The following is a 7,034-nucleotide window of genomic DNA, read 5'->3' on the forward strand; positions in this document are numbered from 1 at the left end:
AACATGGTAAAACCCCGTCTCTACTAAAAATTCAAAAATTAGCTGGATATGGTGGTGCACACCTGTAGTCCCAGCTTCTTGGGAGACTGAGGCAGGAGAATCGCTTGAGCCTGGGAGGCAGAGGTTGCAGTGAGCCGAGATAGCACCACTGCACTCCAGCCTGGCGACAGAGAGCGACTCTCTCTCAAGAAAAAAAAAAAATCCCTACATAGAAGACAGTTACCTTAGTAAATAAATAAATAAATAAATAAATAAATAAACAAATTTTTAAAAAGCCTTATCCACAGAAAGGTGGATTAACTTGCCCAAGGCCACAAGTAACCACAATATGTGGCATAGCTAGCATTCAGACCCAATGAACCTGACACCAGGGTCTGTGCTCTCTATTTCTCTGTTCTATCGCCCACCCTGCAAAAGTTCTAAAATTCTGACACAACCGGTAAGAATGGAAAGTTATTGGCAGATGGGATCACATATTGTTCTACTCCCTCTCATAAGGCCATAGGTATTTAGAGAATTTTATTGTCTAGTTCGGACACTAAAATTGGATCCCTCCTCTCTAAAGAGAACCACTGTCCAATAGTGATCAAATAAAATGCTGAAACTCCAATCTACTTCCCAGTCTGCTATTCCTTCCACCACTTTGCCCCTCCATTCCCTGCAGGCTCCAGCAGCTATTTTACTTTGTGGTTATTTTGTAAAAGTTTCCCATCTACAACCTCATCTCCACATGAAAGCTGGAGTTATACCATATCCTCCTCTGACTTCCATTTTTACACTTCACAGACACACAAAGTCAAACTTAGTTTTGTGAATACATTGTCTCTACTTCCCAGTCTCTGGACCAGTTAACTTGTTGCAGATGGGGTTTGACTTATTTTTGTGAGACTTCCAAGGAGGAATCACTCTGTCAAGGACTGTTGTCAACTGTCCATTACAAGCCTATAGGCTGAAGGGCCAAATTTGGTTTAGGGAAAGCTCCAAAGACTCTGATCCTCAATTTCTTTAGTGAATTATCTTTTGCAGGAGTAATGGATCCCTGAACCCTAAAACATGAAAAGCTAAGCATATAGCCATGTTCAGAGCCATCTTCTGCCAAACAACGTTGGGCTTTTAAAACACACATTGATATGAGCCACAGACTAGCACAAATATAAGCTGCCTTAAAATCTGAGATTTAAGAATAGAGGTGGAGTTTGGGAGCTCAGATTTTATTTTCACTCACGTGAAAAAATTCTTTCTTCAGAGGAACAATGGCCTGCCTCAAAGATATGGTAAATCCACAAATTTAAACTGAACTCATAATGGATGTCTTGCTATGGAATTAGAGAAAATGTAAAAGAGGAAGCCAGGTAACCCTTTTAAAAATACCATTATGTTAATTGAGATGAATATTAACCAGGGTCCAGACGAATGAAAAAGGTAAGAAAATCAAAGAAGGTTATAATATCTGTTCCCTCCAAAATTTTTGTTGAAATTTAACTGCTATTGCAGTACTACTAAATAATGTTACCTTAAAGAATTAATGGAGCTATGAGGCTTCTGTTCTCATAGGTGGTATTAATGCCATTATAAGATGGCTCCTTTCATTTCCTTTTGCCTTTTTGTCATTCAGCCTTTTACCATGAGATAACACTGTAAGAAAGCCATTGCCAAGTGCAAGCACCATGATATTGAACTTAGTATCCAGAGCTGTGAGAAAATAAATTTCTGTCAATTATAAATTCCCCTCTCTCAGGTATTTTGTTCTAGCAGCACAAAAAAGACTAAGATAGAAATCAGTGTTGGTACCAGAAGTGATATTCTTACCATAACAAATACCTAAAAATGTGTGTCAGCTTTGGAACTGGGTAATGAGCAGAGGCTGTATCGGTTTGAAAGAAGAGGCTAGAAAAAGTCTATATTGCCATTAACAGAGAGTTAAGGGCTTTTCTGATGAGGGCTCAGAAGGAGAGCTAACAGCCAAGCCTAAATCATACTCTAAGATTACTACGTAAATGTAAACAGAATATTGTTAGCAACATAGACACTGGAAGTAATTCTGATAAAGTCTTAGATGGAAATGAGGAGCATGGTATTGCACAATGGAGGAAGGGCCATCCTTTATATAAACTGGTAAAGAACTTGGCTGACTTATCTTTGTGTCCCAGCAATTTGTGAAGGCAGACTTTAAGAACCACGAGCTAGGATATTTGTTAAAAGAAATATCTCGGCAACAAATTGTTGAGGATGCTGCATGGCTTCTTTGACCTAATAATAGTAAAATTCAGGAAGAAAGAAGCAACTTAAAGCTTATGGATGCTGGGCTTAATACCTAGGTGATGGGTTGATCTGTGCATTGAATCACCAGGGCACACATTTACCTATGTAACAAACCTGCATATTCTGCACATGTACCCTGGAACTTAAAATAAAAGTTGATGAAAAAAGAAGATATAATTATGTGAAATGATAAACAAAATGTAAATGTTTGAAAATATTACAGGGTTTTTTTTTTTAAGAAAGAAAAGGCAAGGTAACAAGAGAAAACCAAAAATACAGCTAAGTAGCTATTTGATAAAGAGATTAGTATGAATGGAAGAAGCCAGCTGCTTCTTCATCAAGACTATTCATCAAGATAATGGAAGAATGAGCCCAATGGCATCTTGAAGATTATTGGTGCTGCTTCTCCCATCACAAGTCCAGAATGCCAATATCTAGGGGATAGAATTATACTAAAAGCTGGACCTTGGAAGCCCTTGAGACCTCGATGCTCAATGCCCAGGACTACTTCAAGTCTCTGATGCCTACATTCCTGAGCAGCAATCCTTACTATTTCAGAAATGGCTTAAAGGAGCTCACATGTGGCTACATCCACCGTTCCAGAAGGTGCAGGATATAAATCTTGGCAGTGCCCACTGGTTGCTAATTTTGTAGGCTTGCCTATTATAGATTTCAAAAGATGCCTCAGAGAGGTGCAGGGCTCAAATAATTGACCCAAGGACAGGGTCACCACAGAGTTTGTCCACTAAGGCAATTTCTAGTAGAACTTTGGGGGATGGGTTTCCTTCAAAACCCTAACTGTAGATCCAGCAGTGTGAGATGCCACCTATTGAGGGCTGCATACAAGATACCCTAACCTGTGACAGCTACTTCCCGGGATGCACCCAGCAAAATCATGGGGGACCAAACCTTGCCCCAATGTGTAGAGAAGGTTTGACTTGGTGCCAGAGTCAAACCTCAAGATTTAATGTTGTTTACTTTGGTGGGAATTGGACTCATTACAGTCTTATTATTTCTTTTTATGTTCTGTTTCTCCCATTTGGAATGGGGCTGTCCATCCTGTGCCTGTCCCACCACTATATTGTGGAAGTACATAACTTACTTGATTTCACAGCTGGAGAAGAATGTGCCTCAGAACGAGTCATACTTGAGTTTCACACATATCTGATTTTGATTATATTTAGGTGAGAATCTGGACCTTAGACTTTTAAGAGGGTACTGTAACGAGCTAAGACTTTTGGGGCTTTTGGGATGAAATGAAACATTTTGTACCTGAGAAATACATGATTTTTAGGTTGCTAGAATGCTGCAGTTTGAATGTTTGACTTCTCCAAAGTTCATGTTGAAACTTAATTACCAAAGGAACAGTGTTAAAAGGTGGGACTTTTATGTGGTGACCAGGCCACCATGAGGGTTCTAAAGAACAGTTCCTCCTTTCTGGAACACACTCACACACATACACACACACACACACACACAGGTTTGTGGTACCAGTGTGTGTGTAAAAGACAAATTAAATTGCAGGTTAAGAATTGGGTGCTTAATGTCTTACATTTATTCACTTTTTTTTTTTTTTTTTTTTTTTTAGACGGAGTCTCGCTGTGCTCCCAGGCTGGAGTGCAGTGGCGTGATCTCGGCTCACTGCAAGCTCCGCCTCCCGAGTTCACGCCATTCTCCCGCCTCAGCCTCCCAAGTAGCTGAGACTACAGGCGCCCGCCACCACGCCCGGCTAGTTTTTTGTATTTTTAGTAAAGACGGGGTTTCACCATGTTAGCCAGGATAGTCTCGATCTCCTGACCTTGTGATCCACCCTCCTCGGCCTCCCAAAGTGCTGGGATTACAGGCTTGAGCCACCGCGCCTGGCCCATTTATTCACTTTTTAAGCTCTTCTTGTGGAGCCTCTGTCCTTGACCATAATCAATGGGTGGTTATGTGTTGAAATCCGTCAGGATCCAGATAGCTGGATGAGTTGCATGTAGAAATAAGTAGAGGAAAATCAGTGTTTTAGGAGCTCAGGGAACGGCCCTGAAGCTAAACTGCATGTGTCTGAATCTAGTGCCAACACATAGTAGCTGTTTGTTTTTTAAAATTTTATTTTAGGTTCAGGGGTACATGTGCAGGTTTGTTACATGGGCAAATTGTGTGTTGCAGGAGTTTGGTGTGTGGATTGTTTCATCACCCAGGTAATATGCATAGTATCTGACAGGTAGATTTTCAAACCTTACTTGCCTTCCACCTTCTGTCCTCAAGTAGGCCCTGTGTCTGTTGCTCCTTTGTTTGTGTCCATATGTACCTGATGTTTGGCTCATACTTAAAAGTGAGATCATGCAATACTTGGTTTTCTATTCCTGTGTTAGTCGCTGTTTTCATTTTGCAGAAGTTACCTAGCCCTTTTCTTGCCTCCAGTTTTATTGTGTGTCAAATATGGTTCCTAGAAGCACCTATATTATTAGGTTTTCATGCAGATTAAATGGTTTCTAATTAGGCAAGCATTTAGAATTGTGCCTGGCATAGAGAGCATGTGACAAAAATTAATATTTAAAAATCAGAGGTTTCTTGTGATGTAGAACAGGCTAACTTATAAGTAGATTTCCTTACACCTGTAGAACACAGCAGACCATGGAGAGTCCTTGGTGCATTTGGTACTTGTTCAGCTCCTTTCTTTTCCAGTCTAAAGTTTGCAAACAGGCTATTATTTACATGCCTGTCAAGGATATAAACAAGTAGGAGATTATCTCTCTCTTACATGTGTAAAATCTCAATTACAAGGGTGGAAAGCAGAGAATAACTCTTGGAAAATGGCAAACAGTATGAAGAATCAGCCATAGCTTGAAACTTCCTTGGCATTATTGGAGGTTTATCATAAAGTTTCCCCACATAAGGACATATTAAAACTAGATTTCCTGGAGACTGCTTTCCATATACAAGAAGACTGCTAGAGGGAATATGGTGGGAAAGACCTGAAATGAGCTTCTTGGAATCTTGTAAAACTATGTCACAGGAAGGGCCTTGTTATCTGGAGGACAACGAGATAAACCTTGAATAGATAGCAAATACAGTTCGTATGAAAAAGGCATCACTTTGAAACAAAGAAGTAGCCAGATAAAGTTATCAGTTTTATTACCTTGCATGGGGAATTTGGCCAGCCACAAGTGCAAGCAATAAAATTAATGACGTCTCAATGTGTTTTTGGATACTGGCAGCAATAAAGATTTTTATGAGAATGCTGTGTCAATTGTTGATACAGTATTGAACTGAATCTCTCTCTGTTTTATATCATGCTAGTTACAGTGTATTTCATTATGTATTTTAAAGTATTAGATCTTTTATATCTGGAATGTTTTTGCTTGCTTTAAGTCTTCTTGAAGTAAAGAACAACTTTCATATTTAAAAAAAATTATGCCACAAAGAATTTTTTGTTTTAATTTTAAACTATTAATTACTTGTTTTTTTTTTTTTTTTGCAAGCTACACTTATTACGGTACCAAGTATACTGGACTCCTACCTACTGTATCTTTTATTAATGCTATCTTAAAAGCTTTTTTCTTATAAATGAGAAAGTCAATTATACTTGACTTTCTCATTTATAAGAAAAATGGTATCTTAACCTGGCTATAAGCTTTTAAGATAGCATAAATATTTTTACTAAATGCAGAAATAAGTTGGATTAATATAACAAACACCTATGAACCTGCTAAGTAGAATAAATAATGTCAACTTTTGTCATCTTTGTTTAATATTATTCGTTTTACTTAAAAAGTTATAAATTCAGCCGGACGCAGTGGCTCACGCCTGTAATCCCAGCACTTTGGGAGGCTGAGGCAGGCAGATCACAAGGTCAGGAGATCGAGACCACGGTGAAACCCTGTCTCTACTAAAAATACAAAAAATGAGCCGGGCGCGGTGGGGGGGGCCTGTAGTCCCAGCTACTCAGGAGGCTGAGGCGGGAGAATGGCGTGAACCCAGGAAGTGGAGCTTTCAGTGAGCCAGGGTCGCGCCACTGCACTCCATCTTGGGTGACAGAGCGAGACTCCGTCTCAAAAAAAAAAAAAAAAAAACAGTTATAAATTCTCCAGGCAAATACTATGATACATTTTTCTGTATATTCTGTGTATATGCAACAATGTAGCAAAAGTTATCTCACCAAAATCTGACAACTTGATCTTGGACTTCCCAGTCTCAAAAGATTAGAAAAATAAATTTGTGCTCATTAAAAATTACTAAGTATCAGGTATTTCATTCCGTTATAGCACACAAAATGAACTAAGACTAGAAGAATGCCTACCTGGTATCCATCTCCTCTTCCTCACTAATGACATAAGCAAGAATTTACATGACGTGTCAATGCATCACAACAAAGAACATTCTTTTTAAGGTCTTATGCATCAGAGTACTTAATGTAATTACATTTTTATGAATGAGATATGTGTATCTGAGCCTTTATGGAATGAAAACATTTCTTTTAAAAGAGAGTTAAAAACTGTGATATGGACCATTTTGTCTTTCTTCTATTCCTCTTGTCAGATGCCTGTAGGGGTGGAGCACTGGCAGCCTTCTTAGAACATGAAAGAAGTTTGTAGGGATTATTTATGTGCAAAAGATAATGGTTTAGAAGGACTAGGTTAGCTGATAATTGTGAAACTTTCACAGCAAGTCTGTACATCTTTTAACATGGCATAAATATATTTCAATCTTATTTAGCCATTTTAAATTTTAATTTTATAATATTTGTAGCTGAATCACATTCATAGCTGAACCAGGGGGACCTTGAC

Source organism: Mandrillus leucophaeus, unplaced genomic scaffold (genome assembly GCF_000951045.1).
Source record: "Mandrillus leucophaeus isolate KB7577 unplaced genomic scaffold, Mleu.le_1.0 Scaffold84, whole genome shotgun sequence".
NCBI classification, from domain to species: Eukaryota; Metazoa; Chordata; class Mammalia; order Primates; family Cercopithecidae; genus Mandrillus; species Mandrillus leucophaeus.